General features: G+C 39.3%; 1 protein-coding gene across 3 annotated transcripts in view; it reads left to right on the top strand.

Annotated features, from left to right (window-relative positions):
* Nucleotides 1-23,118, top strand: part of daam1b (dishevelled associated activator of morphogenesis 1b) — a 49,557-nt gene that overhangs the window by 3,160 nt on the left and 23,279 nt on the right. The window contains exon 1 of one of the 3 annotated variants that reach the window (XM_014990191.2): nt 10,947-12,820. The exons of the other annotated variants lie outside the window; for them this stretch is intronic. The gene's annotated coding sequence lies outside the window, so the exon portion shown is untranslated. Of the gene's footprint in view, nt 1-10,946; nt 12,821-23,118 lie in introns of those variants that run through there. 3 annotated transcript variants of the gene reach the window in all.

Raw genomic sequence — 23,118 nt, 5'->3', positions numbered from 1 at the left:
GTAAAACATGGATGGATTATGCGTAGATGGCTGAGATTTTTTGCTGCTTCCATTCACTTCTGTGGAATTTAAGTAAGTCGTTATTCATTAGTGAGGTAAAGACCAGGAATATTAACCGTGCTGTGTGCTTTTCAGTCCCTGAAAAGGGTACTGGTTTGCCATGTCTCCAAACTACTGCTTCTTAATAGCATTTCTCTTGACACCCTCTATATCACTGGACAAATGAGTATTTAATATGCAATGAGCGGGGACTAAAGTCTGGATTCTTTCAGTCTCTACTTTCTTCTTGGGGGGGACCATTGTGTAATGCTTTGAGATCTGAGTTTGGTTTTCTGTCTATAACATTATTCTTAATCACTGATTTATGTCTTCTCTTTACTTAAGTACATAATTGAAAAAGAAAAGTTCTTGTAGCTCAAACCTGAGTGTTACACTTAAGCTGTGTTTGAAAAGACAATAGGCCAGGGCTGTGTTACTGTAAATCATGTGATGGAGAGTCCTGTTTAACCTGTTGCAATCCAATGTGTGTGTGTCAGTGTCTGATCCTTAAGCATTTAGTGGATATCACCTGAATGAAAACATGCTGGCTTTCAGTAGCTAAGGCTGCAAATCTGGTAGGTAAATATGCCTCAGTAACTTTTCTGGGGTTAAATATTAACTACCACTGCATGTGTGTGTGCAGTTTTCCAGCCTCTTGTATTGTGGCGTTCAGTTTCTGTGAGGTGTTATGGTTTTCTCTAGCCATAATCTTTTTGCTTCATTTGTCTGATCTGTAATATTGTATAGTATTTCTTACAGTGGAGTTTTACAGAACTTATCACGGTTTTGTCACATTTAAAAAATATTGATCACATCACTATCGGCAGCTGTTTTATCACAACTAGAGCAGCCTCCTCCACAATTAATCCAGTTGTTTTTTTATGGATAGTGACGCATAGAAACACCTGGATTTGTTTGGCAGGAGTGGAGGAGTTCCAGATGGAGTCTCTGTTTCATGCCCCCCCCACCAAGCACACTCGGCATGATTTGTGGTGGATCGTGTGGCATCGGTGCGAACCTGCATTACTCCGCGGGCCCGTCACAACAATAGGCCTGTATGACTGTTTGAATGTGCCATTCTTTGCGCGGTGTGCTTCACTTGGGCCAGACAATGGCGTAATTTAGCATCCCATCTCCGTTTAGGCCTGCTGTGTCACCATGGTACCCCCTGCCATACCCCCCCGCAGTCTGCCCTGCCTTTGCACTTGTTCTGGTTATTGGGGCAGCTGTTTTCTGGACCGCCATTGTTGGCCACACCCAAGACCCAGCCTCATATTTGGAGGATTGCTGAGGCTATGTGGGCATAACTTATGGAAACATGGAATGCACTAGCAACATTTTTGCTTTGAGGTGGTTTGGACATGTTTAACACCATTAAGCGAGTTTCAAGAGCTGCTATTTAAAAAAAAAAAATGTTGTGCCTTCTTGTACAATGACAATAAAGGAATTCTAATCCTATTTGATGACAAAAATACAGAAAATTTGACTATTGTAAAGAAAACAAAAAAACATTGCCACTAACAAGATAAAAGAGTTGCATATGTATTTGTGATTTTTTTCTTTTCTTTTAAGTAAAAAGATAGCTATGCAGTTAAGGAAAAAATGAAATGTATTATAATCAGTTCCTATTCCTATTTTACAAAGTAAACAGATCACAAGACGAGGCATGCCCCGATCCGGGTGGCTTACTACTCAAAACAAACTATTTTTCTCCAGGAATTCCTTCGTTTTTTTCCCTGCTGATTTAAAGGTTTTCCTTGAAATGACTCTAAGAAAAAGAAAAAAAATCCAAAAAATGACATTCATTTAGAGAATCACAAACAAAGTGTTTTGCATTTATATAACCACTGCTTGTTTTAACAGTTTCTTTTTAAAATTAAGTAATAATTTTACACAACCATTTTCACAATAAGCTATAATTAACATATCCATCTGCGGGTTAGTTTAGAAGCCCGCAGAGCAACAGCACACTGGTTGTCCTTCTTTGAGACTGTTGACTCTTGACCCTCCTGATTGTTGAGAGGTGAAAAGGCAACACACACACACAACGCCTGGCGAAGCCACTCGGTGCTGGCAGATGTTTCATTAATGTGCTTTAGCCTGACTGACTTCATAGGTCACAGTAATGGATTCTTCATGGGAAGTCCTCTACCCAGTTTTAACTTTGAAAATGCATCTTAATGCTTGTGAGCCACATCCTTAATAACACAAGAAACACATTCATAGCTGATGTTATGCTGTGTTAGACTTGATATGCTGTCATTGAGTGTTGGATGAATACAAACCTGATATCGGTGTTGATGCCAACGTTTGCATCATCCTCCGTGCTCTATAACACCTGCAGTTATTAAGTATGCAGAGTTTTAGACTCTGTCCCAGTTCCTGTTTGTGCAGCTCCACAGTTTAGCTCCCTCTCCAATGTGAAGATCCTCGATCTACTGCCTTGCCTTCTGGCTTTATATGTAGAACTGGGTGACCTATCTGATTTTATTTTGGGCAATCTGAACTTGTTGTAGCCATACCCACGAGAGTACTGGCAGTACCAGTTGTGCTACTTGCAATGCATGCAGAGAGATGGAGCCTTTCAAAATTTTTGCACAACTCTTCAACTTTTTTAATTTGGGATTTTATGTGATCGACCAGGGGTCTGCAACCTGTGGCTACAGAGCCACAAGTGGCTCTTTGGATCTTCCGCAATGGCTCTTTAAAACTTTGATGGATAAAGAAACAACTAAACTTTACAAATAGATTATAAACTAAGATGTTTTTCAGTTTCTTTTCCTGGAATAATTGCATTTAACTTCCACACATGACACTAAAAGTTCCAGTCATATTTATTTAGATCTGTCTGTCGTTATTATGCTGGAAATTGTGTGCAAATATCAACATACCATATAAGAAAATTTAGCCATCGTTTTTTTAGAAAAGTTTAATATTTTTTCAAAGCTAAACATAGGAATAAGATTATTGTTCTTTAAAAATCAGAACAAATCTCCTTTATTAGATATTGATAAAAAAATCGGATAAATATGTAATAAATTAGATTTGAGTTATAATTTTTAAAAAAGGTCATGTAATATCTGCAGCTCTAAACCAGTCTTATTTAGCTGGACTGGTGGCAGAAATTACTCTGGGTTGTAAAGGTTGCAGAACCATCTGGTAGATCAACTCACAATTGTGCTTATTTGTGACTAGTTTTGAAATCAACAAAATGTGGCCTGCATTAGTATTGAGCCCCCTTTGCTCTATTTCTAGTGGGATCATGGGGAAAAAAAATAAGTCATTAAGCTCCCCTGTTTTCAATTTCCCACAAGCGATGTAGGAGGCACGGCAAACATGTGAAAGAAGAGGCTCTGGTGAAATGAGGTCAGACTTGATGGCAGCATCATGCCGTGGGATTGCACTCAAAGTCCAGACGAAGGTCCTGTTGAGAATCTGCGACAACACTGGAAACTCGAAGCTCTCCATCTCATCTAACAGGGCTATTTTTTGCTACAACTTACAGGGAGAACATCAATTATGCTGAGTTTTGTCATGCTCTTTAACAAAAAAAAACCCAAAAAAAAAACCGCAAACATTGAAATGTTTAAATTTATTTATATTTTTCTAGGTACTATAGTTTCCTTTTTAGTTAAAACCCACCTTACTTGTAATAGGTATGTAATAAAACACAAACTGATTAGGTAGACAAATTGAGAAATGACTCACTGACTCTTCCTCGTGTCTCGTTTTGTTGTGACAAAACCAGGAAAGGCGCACAGATTTTATGACCGATCTCATCCTACCACAATAGATCTCATCAGTGGCTCATGGTTTACCACAATATGGAGTGACGACTCTATTTTGGGTGCTGGTCTCTCCTCTTCTGAGGCCTGTTATTTGGACTAATTGCCTCAAGCTGTTAGTCTGTCATGTAACAGAGGATCCATTTATACTTTTGTTGGGGTTCAGCCTTAAATATTTGGATCAGTTCATTGTTTTCTGCATGTACAGTTTTATTTGTTTAATTAACTGGTCTCTTGTTTGGTAAGAGGTTTTTAGCGGTTTAGGTTGGAAAATGACTTCTCTCTTGGCAGTCGGGACAAAATGAGGTAAACCTTAGCTTATCATGACAATGAGGATCAAAATTAATCCCATTGGAGGCTCAGCTATAAGATGTGGAAAGAGTGCAGCAATGGAGGCCGTTCAAACAAAGGGCGCATGAGGGTCCTGTGTGTGCACGTGTGAGGGGGAGTCCCTTAACCAAGAGTTTGCTTTTAGAGGAAGGGAGGAGGTTTAATAGGTCTGGAGGGATTCATGTTTCACTCCATGCTCGCCTCCTGTGCCCCTTTGTCTAGGTCATATAATAGCTGGTAAGTTCTGCAGCAGAAATATTGGAAAGTTGGACTTTTCCCTGTGGGCCTGTGAGCTGCTGTCTGTCTTTTTTTTTTTTTTTCAAACATTTATTGTTTTTGAAGGAAAGCTTCCAGCTGGTTGGCTGCCAGCATTTTGCTTGACGGCATATTCAGTCTGTTCAGGCTGCTACTTGAAGTTCTGGTATCTTTCAGCTCAATTACTGAAAGCTGACGCGTGTTCAACATTTCAAAGGGTCAATTATGCCACACGCAACAACACACCTTGATTATTTGCATGAAATGTTTAACAGACAGCAGATCTTTTGACAAAACGAGACGTTTCACGTTAAAATTCTACAATCACAACGTGTCTCGGGAGGTACAACATCGGAGTCGGACTCCTGGAACTTCTCGGGATGCACATTTCATCTGATCTGGAGATGAAATCTGGATCTTATTTAAATATGAGCATTAGATGAAACTCCTGTGATTACCACACAAATCTAAGTTGTCTAATTGTAAGCCTCCAGGGTGGATTTATAATCAAAACATCATGTGGGTTTTCAAATTATGCCATGCATCATTTTTCTTTTTCTTTTTTATGGTTTCCTTTGACTAGATTAGGTCTGACGCCAACACGTGCCTTCTCTGTACACAAAGCTAACTGTGTGTATCTGGCTCTGATAAGCAGATGGATATCATATTCAAAAACAGCCTGTGCCAGACCATGGCATGCTTAAAATTGTTACCGCACCCTGCAGAAAGTTGGACTCATGTTATAACTTGTAGTTCACTTATAAGAACAATGCATGGAAAAATATGTTTAGCTTATGTCCTTCTGCCTACCTTCATCTCAAATGTATTATTGATTTACATGAACTCAAGATCTTTTTTCAATAGAAGACAATCCTGTCTTTATTGTTTTTGGCATCAAAATGTGTATAATTGGACGTTTTCGATCACTATTCTTTTCGGTTGTTTATCGCTTAGATTGACTTGTTGTCAGTATATTTGCTAGCTAATTTAATTTCCTTTAACAACCACTGATGGTAGTCATGCTTATTTTAAATGAATTAAAATAATTGGTAATTGTTTTTAAAAAAGAGGTCTTTGTTAGGCAGATTATTGCCTGTTATAGAGTCCAAATTCATTGCTTTACTTTCAGACTCCAGTTGCTCTTTCCACTCTTCCTGAAACTGAGCATTTTCAGGTACAAAATGTTTTCTCCTTATCTGTGAGTTCATGCTCCAGATGCTTTGGGTTCCTTGAACTCGGCTTTAAGCTGCTGGTAAAAGAAACTGGTTCCCACACTTCAACATATCTGTGTGATTAGCATTCCTTTGGCATAACTATTATAGGACCAATGTAGTCTGACGACAGTATCTACGTCTGGAGCATCATGTTTCTTATGAGGTGTGTTGTGAAGACGTATTTATCTGCTTATTCATTTCTTCTCTTTGCACTTATATGTATTAATACATATTTCACATCTAATTAACTTTATTACCATATAAAGGTGATCTAAGTGAATACTTGGTGCTGTTGTTTTTTTTTTTCCATTGTTGTGGAGGAATACTGGCCCATTGCAAAATTGCTCAATTTTAGCCACATTGGAGAGTTTCTTTGGGCATCAAATGCCTGTTTAATGTCATGATACATTAACTTTAAGTCCAGACTTTACTAGGGCTATGCCCTGTCCAAAACTTTCATCTTGTCTGTAACGGGTCAGAGCAGGACATTTTGGTTTGCTTTGGATCATTGACCACCTGCTGAATCACGAGTGAACCTAGAAAGGTTTGGAGCATGATGAGCACCAAACCTATTTTCCCAAAAGGTTTGGTGCTCATCAAGATGTTTTCTGGCTAATGTGAGATAGACCTGTTGTTTGCTTTTCTTGGCGGTGGTTTTGGTTTTGGAACACGACCATAATTTGAAACAGAAGCAAATGAGCACTGCAGTGCTTTAGATCTTGTTCTGGGTTCTTCTTTGACCTCCTGACTCAGTCCTTGGAGTAATTTTGGTTGGCCGGCCACTCCTTATTTTTTCTCCATATGTTTATAATGCCTCTCACTGTGGTTTACTGGAGCCTTAGACATGGCTTTTTAACCCCTTCCAGACTAATAGATGTCAATGACTTGGTTTCTCATCTGTTCTGGATTTTTTATTTTTTTTTCCCATCCTGGGGCATGATCTGTTACTACGTTGGGCATTTTAGCCAACTTCATGTTGTCAAACAGGTTCTGTTTAAGTGAAACGATTCTATAGATCTGGCAGCAACAAAGCTGGGGCGTTACCAATGAAATTGAAGATAATGATTTAGTTAATAAGTTGATTTATGATATAACAAGTGACATTTATTTTTCTCTTAACAGGGATGGTTGATTTGCATTGCTTTTTCTCTAAATTAGTGAAATCCACATTTTGTATTTACTCTGGATACTTATGATATTAATATTTATTTGCTTTGAAAATAAAAAAAGACAAGAAAAGTGTACTTCTACAGCAATACAACCCACTTTAAAATGTTTTGAGAGGTCAATCTCAATCTTATGCAACCCTACAAATAGCCATTTGAAAAAGATAATGTTCTATCAAACTGTACATTGAGCATTTAGAATGTAATACATATATAATATATTGCAGCATACAGCTGCTTTGAGCACAGAGTTGTTTGTTTCTAACGTTTGCGTTTTGCAGCTGATTGCTGAGACGCCGCAGGGCAGAAGCTGCCAGGTTAATCCTGTTAAACACCAGGTGTCCTTGTTAAACTCCCGCAAACATCCTTTTTTTTTTTTTTTTCTTCTGTGCATGTTTTGGTTTAAGTTTTGCTTTGCAATGCTCAGTGTTAGCAAAGTGTTTCATCTTCTGTTTCCGTGTTGTTTCTTTGGTCTGCTGAGATTATGACCACAGATAAGCAGCTTGTATTCCAGACACCTTGCGATACACTTTATGACAGCTTTGTTTCACACAGGACTTTGCTTCTGCCATAAATCCAGCTGGCCAAGAGCCAGTTTCACATCTGTGTTGGCTGAGTAAGATGAGGCCAGATGAGGCCTCAGACCCCGTTCACTTAGATCTAGTCTGGTGGATGAACTCTCTGATCACCTTTATGTGTCAGTAGCTAATAGCCAAACAGCACTTTGAAGCTGTCTTCACCCTCAGAGCAGACTGAGCACTGATTGGATTATATTGGATTAACACGACTCTATTTGATTTTGTTTGTGTGTATGTATCCTAGCTCCTCTCTAGTACTTGCTTCATGCTTCTCTATTTGTGAAAACCCTAACCACCAGTTTCTCACTGCTGGCCTACATCTGGACAGATCAGCAAGTTAATCTCTCTGCCTTTTAACCCCCAAACTCTGTCAATCTGCCATAAGCAGTTTCTCTGCAGCTGCTTAATGTTGTCATATTTTTCCGCCACAGCCTTCAATTTGTTTTACCAAGCCCTTTAGTCCAGAATATACCAGACTTGTTTGAAAAGTAGATATATTTATAGTTGCGTAGTTAAATGTCCTTATGTTGGTAATAGATGGAGAAGCTCTGAATCAGTTCTTGAGATTCCTTTGCTGATACAGTTGTTTTCTGATCCAGAAATGACTACTTTTACTTCAACATTTAGTGTTGTTTTCTGTTTTTTTGTTGCATAAGCACATGTTAACAAATCAGTTTCTCGCAGCCTCAGGGTCAAAGTGTTTTTTTTTTTCTGGATTTTACATTGTACACCAGAACAAAGTAACATATTTGAAAAGTGTGGTGTGCACTTGTCTTCATCTCTCCTGAATTAATGCTTTATTGAACCACTACTGTCTCGTGATATGGCTCCAGGTCTTTTTGGGGTATGTTTCTACAGTATTTGCACATCTACAGACTGGAATATTTACCCAATCCTCTCTGCAAAACAGCTCAAGTCAAACTAAAAGGAGAACATCAGTGATCATTATGTTCAAGCCATGCCAGAGATTTTTTTTAATTTTTTTATTGTATTTAGGCCTAGATTTCTCCTCGACCATCCTACCACAAAACATGCTTTGATCAAAACCACTTCCATTGTACCTCTGTCTCTGAATGTTCAGTGTTAGCCAACCAACATCCAAGTCTCATGTTGGTTGAGACTTTGCCTCTATGAAAAGGTTTTCTTCCAGGACTGTCCTTTATCTACTTCAATCAAAATTCCCACCAACTCTGACCAGATTTTCTGTCCCTGCTGAAGAAGAAACATCCCCGCAGCATATTAATGCTACCACCATACCTTACAGTGGTAAAGGTGTGTTCAGGGTTAGTCTCTTGCCACTACTGTTTTGCTTGTAGGCCAATAAACTGATTTTTCATGATTCTGCCAAATGCATCTACTAATGCATAAACGTCTATTTATTTACTTACTTAATATTTAATAAAAAGTCACATCCCAATACCAATAACAGTATTGGAACTACTCTTATATAAGGTCATTTTGGACTCAAGGTCCACTTCTACCTCTTCACAGCACTCATCTTTTTTGCATTAAGGCATTACATAAATGCTATGTTAAACACAGTGCTCGGTGAGATAAGTGACAGTGTAATTGTAGACACTTCAGTTATGACGTATAAATTGAAAACACTCCTCCCTGCCTTCAACAGAATTCCCTTAACATAACTTGCCTTGTTGGCTGCATCCACTTAGAAACATATTTTCTTGCTTGGTTGTTTTCTTTCACACCCCAGCTCTCTCTCTCTCTCTCTCTCTCTCTTTCCAAATTTCTGACCCATAAAGTGCTATTATCAGATATTGGACTACCATTTCTTGTTTACACTTGCTTGGCTGCACTTGAGTGGATGCAGAGAGTTGTGTGGGCCTTCAGGGATGGACCTGATTCAGAGAGTAATTACAAGCTTTCTGAAGGGTGGGTAAAGACCAGAGGGACCCTCGCCAATCCTGGCATTTAATTTGTCAATGATGGGGTCTCCTTCAAGGGAAGGGCTGCGTGGTTGGAATTTATAGATACAGCCCCACCCATACATAAACGTGTCGATACTGTGCAGTGCTATCGCCTTTTGCAATATCCTCCCCCTTCATTTCAGTTTGAGGCACTTTATTTAGATTTTTTGGGGGGAAGTTAATCACCAGCTAGATCACAATAAATATATTTTGTGGTGCTAGTTTTTAATTTTCTTTTTTTATTTATGTTAATTTGTATTCTTTGCTTTAAATTCTAGCAAATTTGCATTAAATTATCATAATTTACAAAATCAAAGTTGGCACTTTTAATGGACTTTTAATGCAACTTTTAGAGCAACTTTGCATTAAAAGTGTCCTTATTTACCGAATGACACTTTATGACAACAGTCATAGACATTCATAAAGACTCCTTCATGTTCATGACAGGCGTTATGTCATGTTTATGACAGTGTGATGTCAGTCTTATGCACACCCCTTCAAATAAAGTGTTACCCTACTTTCTACTACTACTTTCTAATTATTTGTGAGAAAGTACTTTTCTAAAAGCAATATAATCTGATTGTCTCTCTTCTCGCCTTATTAGAAATGCTTTAGCTTGTCTTTAATCACTACCAGGAATTTTAAGTAAAGAACTTTTTCTTACTTCCGTTTCGGTCCTATTATGCCTCAAGCTGGAGGTTGTCATGCATTTTGTCAATCAAGCTTGACGACTACATCTCCAGCTTGTAAAAGATCACAAACGATCTGCAACTCTCTTTTAAAAACTGTGTGATGGGGAAAAATATTCAGGAGTGTTGAGGTTTGACATTTTATCCAGGATAAAACCAAAGATATCAGCTAGTTTGTTCAGATATGCTCCTGTTGTTTCAACTTCAAATTAATACAGCACACAAATGTAGGACAACATTAGTAGCCGTGGAAGCTGTCAGCACCCTCAGTTTGCGCCCATCTGCTGGTGTACCAGGTGAGCAGGAGGTCAGCAAAACATGAGTGGTGGCACTTTACTGACAGAGGAGAAACGTCCCACCAGAACAGAAGTCCTCCATGGGAACAGGTCCTGTCTGTTATTCCAGCTGCATGCCATTCTTTTCAGAGGCAGCTGTCCAGGACTGTGCAGCTTCCACTGTTATCCATTCATGACTGCACCGGCTCGGCTTGCCAATGATGTCTGTTATACCAGCGCAGCAGAGATAAACTGTTTCACACGGGCTCGGCTGCATGGATCAAAGCTACCAGCTTAAACAGGAAAATTTGCCGCGTTTCTTTTTTCTTTTCTTTTCTTTTTTTTCAGCAGGTGCAAAATTGTACCAGCCAACTTCAATGCGTGACTTGGAAATGCTTCAGACGTCTTGAAGATGAAGGCAATGCCATAAGCAGGCATCTCCAAGTGGTGGGGAAATGCAGCTGCTGTAAGATTTTGAACTTTGAGCAACCTGGAAACGTGGAAAGTGACATTAATAAGTAATTCAGATCATATCTTCTAATATCAGATCCATTTTTCTCTTTAGTTGCATTTGTCTTGTAGTTCACAACACTTTCATTCCATGTCCAAAGCTGAAAAAGTGTGAAAGTCGCAGAAGAATGATGTTGCATCTGGAGCACGAAACTTGGGCATTGATTCATAAATGTGGCTGTAAATGAATAAATTTGGTAAATGGCTGTTTTTGACCATGTCAAATTGAAAAATGTCAAATTCTGGTAGATTTCACATAGGCGTCAGCGTTCCCTTTTCTCCCAATAACTATGTTACCAGAATACTTACATCAGTGAGGTATGGAGTTGTTGTTTAAAACAAAGTAGCGGTGAAAGGAAACATCTCACTGTTCAACATATAATCAGTCTTGTTTTGTTCTTGATGATTTATCAGCACTGCAATAATGTAGCTGCCATAACATTATTTACTTCAACTACCACAACAACATGTTTCTCCTTTAAATTTAAAAAAATCAAACTATTGCTTTTCCTGTGGTGGCTGGAATTGTAACTCATTTGACACAGATCCTAACCAAAAACTGCCACTGTTGCGGCTTATTGTGGACAAATGTGCAGGAAAATCATTTGAAGGGGTAGGAAAAAAAAAGTTTTTTTATGTCTTTGTTTCAAACAATTGCCAGTCTCTCTCTGTGACTGGCTTCTAGGCTCTGAAAGCTCTTTTTTGTATCGAAAATGTGTTTTTATTAAAGTTGCAAAAATAGACTGATGGTAATTTATTAGTGATACGGTATCCCGTTTTGAGTCATGTTGTAGCATATGTGTTCTGTAGCAATGCTTGATCCATCTTTTAATATAAAAAAATAGGTGACTGAATGATGGATGACATAACTTTTGCCAACAGCTGGCAGGAGGCATTTATGGCCTGAATCAGATAGACAACGGCTGTTCTTTTATGAGGACATGTCTGCTTGTCTTTCTCTTACTGCATGAGAAAAGATGAGTAAGTAATAATTGGTGCTGATGAGTTAGCTAAAGGTCTTGCTTTGGAAAAGATACATGAAGGAATGACCAACTTGTTACAGTGGAAATACAGTTTTTTGCAGTTTCCGCTGGATTTTTCTTAGTCAGCAATTAGCTGAGATGTGTGTGCTGTAAATCAAGTGGGAGTGTCAGGATAAGATTAAAAAAAACAAAAAAAAACACCTCTGATTATTTTCGCTGTCACAAAATGTGTTGCATTTTTGCGATCATGTGGATTTTATGCACAAAAAATGTATTTTTGGGACCAGAAGGATGTCAAGGTAGAGAATAATATCAGCTTTTCTTTATTATTGCGCTCCTTTTCTTCCTCATCTTTTCATCGCTGCTTGTGCGTTTCCAGTTCGTACCCACATTTGCGCTGCAGGTTTTACACCTTAGTCTTGTTCTCATCTCGCAGCTTTCCAAACAAGACTTCACTAAACAAGCTACCCAAAGCCCCGTCTAAAGGTGGGGGAGGGAGGTAGCGAGCTGGGCGGCGGCCACTTCTCGGCTGCATCCTATTAGAACTGGGAGTGTTGAAAAGGGGTGTGGCTTGAAGCCAGTAACATCTGTGCCTGTCCCCTTTGCCCCCAAAGCATTCTGCAGAGAAAGGGAGTGGAGAAGGAGGCTGGGGAGGGAGAAGATCTCCTAAGAAGTTCTCGCTGGCCAGCTGGCTGCTTTTGCTAGATCTCAAATCGTTGCCGTCTTTTATGGCAGGTTTATCCTATTTGCCCCCTAGTTGACAGAGAAAACCATCCCCCATCTATTTAGGATTTTCATTTTGATTGATTTTTTTTTTTTATTTATTGTTTTACATATATATATTTTATATATATATATATATATTACTTTTTGGCAGCTTCTTGAAGAGCGCTTATTACCGATGACTTTGAACCTGCGTGGATTACACACCTTGTGCAAGGAAATGCTCTTCTGTGTGCTGCGTACAAGTTTTATTTATGTCAGCCCTGCAGAGAGCTGGATGCTGCAGTGAGCTCAGGATATAAAGGGAATGCCCAGAGCACACCAGAGGCAAACTCTCTCCAGGACGGGGTAAGACGAGCCCTATAAATCTGTCTCTTATACTCTATAATCAAATGAATGCAAGGAAACGGAGAGCCAGAGCAGCAGCCGGCTATCTGCTGACTGGAATGTGTGCGCGGACTGCATGTGACCAGCAGATAGTTACAGGCTATCAGTCTGTGAGTGTTCCTAAGAGGAGTTGTGGCTGCTGGTTTGATTTATCTCCGACCCCCCCCCCACCCCGGCCACCACCAGAGCGTCAGCTGGATTCCTCTTACCGATACGTAGGTGATTGTGTCATGTCTGTCTAATTGAGAGGTGCTGGTGCTGGGAGCGGTGTTGCCGTAGTAACCGGAGAGAAGGGGGGGAGGATGACACGGCACTCCTGCGAGGGCCCCAGGCGCTTTTCTCGGTGGGAGAGTTGTGCCATGCACGCAGGGAATGCCCCGTAATGACAAGGCTGCTCTGGCGATGGGGTGAGGTGGTGGTAGAAGTATGTGCACTCATATACCGGCGGCTGCCTCCCACCAGCTTTCTCTCCCATTATCAGCATCAAGTGAGTGTCAAAGAGAGGGAGGATGGCATACTTTTTTTTTTCCATGACTGGGGACGGGCGGGGTGGAAAAAATCAGGTCAATGAGAGAGAGAGAGAGAGAGAGAAAGTCACCTTGAGCGGAGACAGGTCCACTCGTCCTCCCCTCTCATTTCCAGCTCTTGCCCACACTTCTCCGGTTCTGCTCCCAGGAGGCTGCGTGTACTCCACATCACACGCATCACAAAGGGACTGACAGCCAGCCTTTGTGATTCAGTGGGATTGTGCTGTGCCTCAGAGTGATGAAGCAGGATTTTTTACCCTGTAATCCTTAATGGTGCTGTTACTTGTTTTTGTCTGCTGAATTAGAGGGGCAATCCTATTTTCTTCCTCTATAAGCATCCAGAAGAGATTAAAAAGGAGGGTAATGTGCATTGGAAAGGGGCTTACATTAAATCACCCACCCAGCTTGCACCGGTCCCCCACTGCTCCGGTTACCATAGCAACTGAGGAAGAAGCAGGGATTTTTTTTTTTAAGCTCATCCTGCCTCTCGGGGTATCGTAGGAAATATTGCAATGCTCCTCCTGCTCTTTTATTGACGATCTGTCGGGTTGCATATTTTATTAATGAGGAATAGATTTGTCTGTAATGTTTGACTGTGCGCAGCTGTGCACACAGTAGTGTTTACTGTTCCCTCCGCAGAAAGAGATTGAGATGTTAGCTGTTGTTGGTTTACTTATCTCAGTCTTTCAAAGTCTGTAATCTATACGCAGGCTCATCAACTGTTTGTTCTGATCTTTCATCAAGTTTTCCTCTTTCCTTTCATTCGCGTCTGCTTCACGATGAAGCCAGTCATTTCTATTGATGACAGAAGCACACATTTTCCAGATAATAATATATTACAAAGTTCTCTTAATGCTGGTCGTTTAGGAGATATATTACACTGTACTACCCACATTTATTGGCACCATAAATTGCGGGAAAAGCCTTAAAATTGATCCATCTGTTATTCCAGCTTCATATCTGGAACATTTAGAAAAGTTCAACCCTTAATTTGATGATTGTTTTTAGCTGAATTTCAGTTACCACCAAGCTCTTCATATAAAATAAATATGCCAGAAACATTTCTAATTTATGCTGTAAAACTTAGCCATTTTTATGAACTTCCTGCTTCCCTAAAGTAGGAAGTTTGGCACCTTTGAGAGGTCACCAAATCTGCATAGCAATTACCAAAGTTGTCTACATGCTATTTGTCAGAACAACACAAAGGTAAATATGTGGAGCTTACTAAACTCTACTGAGTAAGTAAAGTGTACCGTTGAAACCAAAAGTGAATATTTGGAAAAAGCACAATCACGGCCACTATAAAGTACACTAGATGATCTGTGTTACTGTGAGCCATTTATTGTTCCAAGAGCTCATAAATGTTGTTGAAGTCCATGGCATCTGGACTCTTTGAAACACCAGGACATCTTAAATAAAAATCTGGTGCCATCTACCAGAAAACTGAAAATACATTGGCAGTGGATCTGTATTGGTGCTCAACATTGTCCTACTGTTAAGTTATCTTGTGAGCATCTTTATAAATTGTTATTTCCCTTGATTGTCTAAAACAACCCCCTAATAGTAGCATCCAGATAAGAAAGTGAAGAACTCTGTTTCAACTATTTTCTTTTTTTGCTCCAAATGAAACCTCCACTTGAAGGTCTGACTTCTGGAAGAATGCCAACATGGGTGGGGGGCTTTGGATCATCGCTCTGCACAACTGGTTTGGCAACCCTGTCTGTGAAAAAAAACAGCAGCCTTTTAACCTGCATTTTAATCTCTGTCCTCCCTACATTTTACACTGGCCTTCCTTTTTTTAACACAGAGTTTTGTCCATTAGGCTACGTTTATCGGAAGTAACAAATGACATATTTTTATGTAGATTTTATTTATAATGTGAATGGGGAAGCTACCATTTTAATACTTCTCCTTATGGATAAAAAGTTCAGTAGACTCAGATGTTCTGCATTTCAAAGGCAGCAAATATGTCCTTTGTTGATGAACTAATGCTGCTTTCTGCTATAGGTAAAACATGTCAATAGCTCTGATTGTGAAAGTTTGTTGCTTCAGCAATCATTTGTGACATAAATCTTCTGGAGCTGGTTAGCTTGCTTCTCAGTCTTCATCTCCCACCTCTTCCTTTTTGGAGATGACGTTTTGCCTCTGGCTGCTGGAAACAGGCTCGTTTGCAGCAGATCTCATCCAACCTGTGATCATGTTTCCGTGCGCTGAGGAGATGTGTAAAGATCATGAGGTTTCTGTAATGAGGAAAGATGGAGTAAAAATTGGATTACCCTTATGTAAGAGGGCTAATAGAATTTACTATTTTTGAAACAGCAGACTTGTCTTTTTAATGGAGACAGAGTGCAAAAATCATATTCATCTCAATTTCAGACTTTAATCTGTTATATTGAGTCTCATGATTGTCTTGGCAGCATTTGTTATTCCCTCTGACAAAGTTGTACAGAAACTTATTTTATGGTGCAGAATACTGCGACCTTACGGTTAGTTTGGGCTCAGACTAACTTTGTAACACTTCAAAGTCCCGAATAAGTAGAACTTTTCTAACCCTCCACCATGTCGTCAAAATGTATCCCTTGTTAGAAGAAGTGCTTCCTTTGTCTGCTCCTGTGCTCGTATCCCCCTTCTTCACTCATGCTGCATCCCTGTATGTTAATCCTGTAATCTGAGATCCCTGCCAGCTCCCTCAGCCATGTGACATTAATGCTCCAGAGGCTATACCACAGCCACATTTCAACAAACAGTCGTGTAATTCAAATGCACAGTAGCACCTTGCTGCCGGAGGCAAACTGCGCCACTGTTGATCGGACAATCCTGCCAACTCGGCTGTCACAGAGATGCGATTGATTTTAATCTGATAACTTTCCAGGGTCTGAACCATGTGATGGTTCAGAGTGTCCAGATCTGCCTTTGTTCACACATTGTGTTCTCTGCGCACCATTAACTAATTGGCGGAATACATAATTGCATGTGAACCAGGTGTGCTGAACAAATAGGCAACATGTGGAATTAAAAGCACCATATTTTTTATTTATTGTAGGGACATCAGTTTGCTTTTCATGTATAAAATGCACGGAGCACTTTGAGGGTTTGAAATGTACATTTGGTAGTTAAGGGCAGCTATATTCAATGTTGTTGTTTTTCTGCTTTGCTGATATGTTCATAAAATGTATATGATTCATCAGAGCTCAGGTTAATAACCGAGGCTCCAAATACCTTCCTGGTCTGCCTTGTAACACAGCTTCAACTGTAAAATTATATTGGTTTAATCTTTCTGCATATGCACAATTTGTGATTATAGAAAGGATATTTTCAATGGGTTATGGCATGATCTGATCTTTACCCCTTCCAACAACAAAATGCGATTTTCATTCAGACCCTCTAAATTATAATCTGAGATTGGGTGTGGGAAGCTTATCCCTACAGAGATTCAGCAAACATAATTTTTGTAAAGTTTTTGTAGGGTTTCTGCTTGCCTATCCTTATTTTTACCAATTCTAAGGTCTTAAATCAGAATTTATTGGGCAAGATTGCGTGCAAAAAGTTGGAATTTGACTTTGGTTTCAAGAACTCACAGTATAGAAAGTATAAATATGGAAACTTTAAAGGGATTAAAAGAAAAGCAACAATGAAAATATATTTATCCCACCCTTCCTGCCATAAACGGTCATTAATTATTTATATTATGAGTAAAAGTGATCTCACACATAATGTGGGTGTAACGGCTGTGTGACTAAAACAAAGACAAAATGATTGGAGAGTTGACATTTTAAACTGTCTTTAGTGTCTGATAGTAGCAATTAATGCTGTTGGTGTTATTAGCATTATTAATAGCCAAGTCTGCTTTTGTTTTCCTTTGAGAATGTGTATCCTTACTTTAACTCTGAGATTTCCAAAGGCTAGCGAACATCACCAAGTCTAGCATGTTCCATAAGAACACAAAAGGATTAAACAAAAAAGTTGTGTTATCCATTAGTCTTCACTTTATCTGCCAAAAATCTTGGTCTCTCTCGCTTTTTCACAGCTTGAACAATTTTTTTCTTAAATTGCTAATTTTATATCTGCACTTTCACTAACTTGCAGAGTTCTTAAGCAATTTAATCAAATCTGGAATTTAATTTCAGTATTTTTCAAACTCAGGTTGAGTATTAACAAAAGAAAATAAGTTTTCTTCTCACTGCCAAAAGGTTGTGTGCTTCCTTCTTTATCTCCTTAAAATGCTTCTCCCCTGTGTAAATATTTACCATAAATTCATAGTAAAGTATGGTGTTTTATTTTTTTTAATGAGCATAAAGGGATGTGAACTCTGGAAAGTTGAATCTAGAAAAGTCTGGATTTTTGCACCAAATCTAGGTTTGGACCCTGGATTTCAATTTGCTGATCAACACCCAAGTATGGTGCATTCACACTGGCCACAAACAGATTAATTTTTTTAAATTACTGAATCTCCAGTAACTTTTTACTATCTCCACTTAATACATCTAAAGGATTTTTGTTTCACTCGAGAACATTTTACAGAGGTAAATTGTTTCAAAACATTGTCATAACATAACAGATATTGTGTTGCGCTTTTTTTCTTAAATCAAAAACCTATTAAGCAATGCTATTGTTAATACATTTATTGATTGTTGCTTATTCTGCTGCTTCTTTTCTCTGTCTGAAGCCACAGTGAACTGTTTATCTGTACAATTTACAGCCAACATAGATTTTAGATATAATCTGAGCAGATTTAAGTTGTTGTATGTTTAAGAAAATTAAAATTAATCAGTCAAAAACTGCTGAGAGATGCCAGCTGGTGCAAAAGAAGGTATTTCACACATCTGTTTCCAATACACAGCTGTCCACTGTGTTCTCTTTCCAAGGTTGAATTCCAGCGTCAAGTCGACCACATGCGCACAAAGAACCATCAGCCCCAAAATGACCTTCTACTATTTTTAAATTAAACATAAATCAACCTAATTATGTTTTGTTTCTGGCCCTGACGCAACGAAATAGTCCATTTGTTTTATATATACAACCATTTTATGAAGATATTTGTGGCGCGTGCTATTTTGCCTTTTATGTCACTGACACATGTAGCATTAAATAAATCCAGCCCTTGTTATTTTTATAACAGGAAGGCACATCCCCTTAAGATCAACATTTGTCTTCAGTTATTAACAGGAGATTCAGTCTAAAAAAAAAAAAAGGTCTGAATGACATTGGTGGTGGTGGGGGGGGGGGGAGGCATAATCTGGAGGGAGGCAGCTCTTTGGAAAGTGTCAAGCCATCTTTGATTTCTTTGTTCCTTATTCTTCTCGTCACATGTCTGGTAACGTGAGTGTCTCTGTGTTTAGTTTACAATGTTCTTCTCAACTTCTGCCTTTCCTCCAGCCGACCTGACAGCTTTGAGAGTTTTAATAGGGGGCTCTTGTGCAGGCACCATGCACGGCTTCTCGCACAATTCACAAACACTGGGGTTCTTTTTACAGTCTGGACCTCAGCCAGGTCATCCGCCAAACCACATGGTCAAGAAAACAATAAAACCATCCAAAGACAGAAATCTCCCTCAAACAAACAGAGAAGTTGTCTGAACATGGGCAGGCGGGTCTTGTTAAATGTGCCACGAATTAAGGAGCACAAGAATTGTACTGTAAGCAGGGGCCGACTAACATTCACGATACTCCTCGTGCGGCCCGGTCCAAGAGTTGATTTATGGTGGAATAAACAGCATTCTTCTTGATTATGGAAAATGCAGCTGTTGCGTGGCATCACCGTCAACTTTCAGACTTTTCGCATTTCAAACATGCCTATCGACTTGGATCATTTCTGGAGTACGCTGTTCGTCCTGCCAACTTGTAATGCTTGGATACCTAGTGGTCGTTTCAGTTAGCTTTTCTGAAAACCTATGAGCCAAAATGCTAAAAGGAGCTGTAATCCCACCCAGTCGGAGCAGGTGGCAGTCGAAGGCTGGTTGTGTGGATGTTGTTCAGGGTCACAGGGCTCACCTGGCTTGTAGAAGAACGTCTTCCAGCTTCAGCAAACATGTTTTTTTGTTTGAAACCTTAATCAACTGTCAGGCAACTTCTGGGATTAACGTCCAGAGCACTCTGGTCTCCCAGGTTAAACAGTGACGGCACACAAACACAGCCTCTGCGTCATCAACAGTCTCTGTGTGTTTAAACCTACCTTGTACCAGTTCCTGTGGCTTAATATGGCTGACAACTTTACACAAAGCTTACAGCAGGCTTTAGCTAATGGAAAAGATGGGTTGTGTTTTGGACTAATATGGTCAAAGAGAGCTTTGAATATCTCCTTGCCTTCATGCCAGAATAGATGGTGAGTGTGAAGCCAAGCAGCTGCTGTTGAGACCCTCCGGTAGTCCATTCTGAAACATCGAGGATGTGTCAAAATAAATACACACTAGTCGGAGTGTAAGGAAGAGGGAGCTGCTGTGTACTTCAGCCCACATGTGGTCATCTGGTTGCAGGCAGAGTATGAGTAGTGTGTATATTAGAAAAGTCTTTACAAACCTGAGATTATTTTTGGAGTCCATAGGCCTCCAGAGAGCAGTGGTTTAATCTGCAAAGTTGCTAATAAAACGTCCTGTTACATTTAATCTTTAATTTTAACCGATTACACACAACGTAGCAAAAGCAGGACTTTGTGTCCTAAGCCACAGTTATTCCCAGTGTTGCTAAAATAATATAACAGAGTATTACTGTTACTATCATTTGTTATTTTGATGAGCCTTGCTTTTATTTACAGAAAGCAAGGCTTGATACAGTTTCAATACATTTTCAGTTAAGACAAAAAAAAAAATGTGGCAAATATTTTATTTATTCAGTCTTGAACATGAAATGTTCTAATGGGTTGTAACATGTAATAAAGACACTGGTACAAAACTGACTGGATATTTGGTTTGATTTGGTCAATGACTGAAATCACTGTACACCAAAGAAACTACTAGAAATGGTCAACGTACCATGATGTGGTTGCATGGTGCTGCTGTGAAGACTCCATGATGTCTGGGTCAACAAGTCTGGGTTAATTTTGGTGAATAAGACTGTAATGTAATGTTTAGTCAGAAAACTAGACTAAAACTAAATAAAAAGTAATTTAGAATGACGACGACTATGTTGGAATCTTGACCAAAAGGGAGATTAAATCCAATCATAGTTTTAATCCTTTGTGAAAATCTTTGCATACCCCAGCATACGTGGGTACCAGTAATCATCCATGACCAACCTTTGTGGCATTTTGATCATGTAAACTAACCAGTCTGGAGTTACAGAATTTAGGTGTTAACCTGTCTGCGTTTCTGCTGATTTATCTATATGTTCATCTGCAACATCATCTGAAGAAACTGCCTCCCTCTTAAGTTATTGACAATCATTTTTCGATTTATTTATGCAACTTAGCACTTAGGGGAAACAAATGTTTCAAGCAACTGAAGGGTTTTTTTTTCCTCAAATTCGCATTTAGCCATTGTAGCTGATGTTTGCAGTCGTTTCATTTTTAAGGAAACTTAGTGACATCTTGCAGTATAAAGCAGAGCTGTTGGCTTACATTATATGCCCAGACACACCAGACATGGCAGAACGCTGAGAGACCATTAGAAAATATGGGTTACTCTTTTTTTCATTAGTGACAGGGATAAAGCTACCAATACATGAAAAGAGGAGTTTCTATATTACTGGTTTTGATCAAATCTTTGTAGGGCTTGGGAAGCTGCTTCCAGACATCGAGACGTACAGTAAAGCGTTATGCATGTAACCGATGTAACCTCAGTTTTTATGGCCCAGCTGACCAAGCATTGCTTTTTAAGTGGGATTCTAGGAGCTAAAACAGAGCCTTGCAGACAGGAAGACTAGAGTGTCTGTGTAATGCAGAACACAAGGCAATGAGGAAATAGCAGGGTTCTTATGCAGGCTTGCAAAGCTTGAAAATGTCTGGAATTTGCCTTTAGCGTTTTCTATGTGTGAAAAATCTATGGATGCATGGAAAAAAGTCAGATTTTTCTAAACTTTTTTTTCTTTCCCACATTTCCTAAACACAGAAATCTAGTAATGTGTAAGAGGTGGTGTAAGAAGTGAGGAGGTTTTACAATAATCTATAAACATTCATATGTTATAGATTGTCTCAATTATTTGTGGTAAGTAGTGATGATGAGAAAACGTTCCTCTTGCAGATTCAGGTGAAGTTTTGTAATATTACAATAAAGTTTTTGAATCTTTAAAACTTTTGAAGATAATTTTATTCGTATAGACTCAATGTAAATTATCTCAGTGATTTAAACAAAAAAAACTTCTTGGATATTTAATGTCTTTTGCTGATTCTAGCAATACTACTTGGATTTAGAAAATTTACAATTTACAGATCAGACCAAGCGATTCATTCTTAATGAAAATGAACTTCCCCTCGGACAGCTAACTACAGCTCTATGCTCCTACCTCAGCTCTTTGAGTACGCTGTCCCGCAGTTTCCTGATTACAGTAGAGGACATGACTCGAGCAGACTAAATTTAGAAATGAATCCCACAGTTTATGATCCATACAGTCTGGATGTAGAGCCTGACGTGTAGTAAATCTTTGTGAAAGGTGAATGTGGTTGTGCTCAGCAGAAATCTGGTCACCAAGAAAAGGCAACCAGAAATTCCTGTAGGTTGCAGTGGGCGGTCCCTCCGCGCGGTTTATGACGCCTCGCTTCACAGCGAGGAGGGAAGCTGCCACGATATGCTGACATCCTAGCTGTGTTTCCAGACAGTGGAGATGTGTCATGAATTTAAAAGCAACCAGCAGGTCAGAGATCCTGTTTGTGCTTTTCGTCGTTTGTCTTCACTGTTTTTAGGAGGGTGCTCATCTGGGCTTTGAGAGGAATGACAAATAAACAGCGTCGTTCAAAAGCTAACTTGTCATCATGGAGGGAGAGGAGATGTTGAGGAATCGTCATTAATCTTTAAAGTTTCTTGCATATTGTCCCCCATATTGGCGGGTTCTGCAGGGACCAATACAGAACTGATACGGATTGATATGTCACATAATTATGTCTCCTTACAGTAGAAGACTAGGAACACACGATGGAAACGGGGTTGAAATCGTTTGTACAAATTTCCCCCTTCGAAAACCTCAAGTACCAAATAAACCAAACTGCAAAGGTTCAAAGTGGAGAAGGGACACAAAGTCCAAACCGCTCAAAACACATGATAATGATTAGCATTTGGCAGTCTATGTAAATGTTCCAGAGCTTGTTTTATTTATTTATTTTTTTTAATAGTAAAACTTTGTGGAATCTGCTCAGCCCCGTTCCGTAATGTTGTTCATTTATGACAGCTGATGTTTGTATTTTTACCCTCCATAAACATGCAGGCGGACGGTGCCACTGTTCAGCAAGGACTGCAGACGTTTTAAACATGCAGCTGTTAGAGGTCATGTTTTGGTCTATAAAAACATTGACTCTACTTCTGAAAAACAATATCCTTTACCTCTCAGCAAGATGCCTCCTCGTCAGAAACAGTCAGCCTTGCAGCTGAACGCTGAAGGCAACAGTGAAGAAAGTGGCAAGGGAGGGTTAAATGCACTAATCCAGGCAAATTATGGTCACCTCCTCAAAAATCCCTCATAACTAGTCTTTATTGTATAAACAGCATAGCTGCCTTTTATCATGTTTTATTGATTTAAGTTACACCATTAAGCAAAAACCACAGGCAAAGATTCATGCTTTACATTTGTGAACTTCATCTCTTTCAAA

This window comes from Poecilia mexicana, unplaced genomic scaffold (genome assembly GCF_051168715.1).
Source record: "Poecilia mexicana isolate PSO_F unplaced genomic scaffold, ASM5116871v1 scaffold_21, whole genome shotgun sequence".
Taxonomy (NCBI): Eukaryota; Metazoa; Chordata; class Actinopteri; order Cyprinodontiformes; family Poeciliidae; genus Poecilia; species Poecilia mexicana.
Note: the sequence above shows the minus strand (reverse complement) of the source record. Positions and strands in the feature narration are given on the sequence as shown.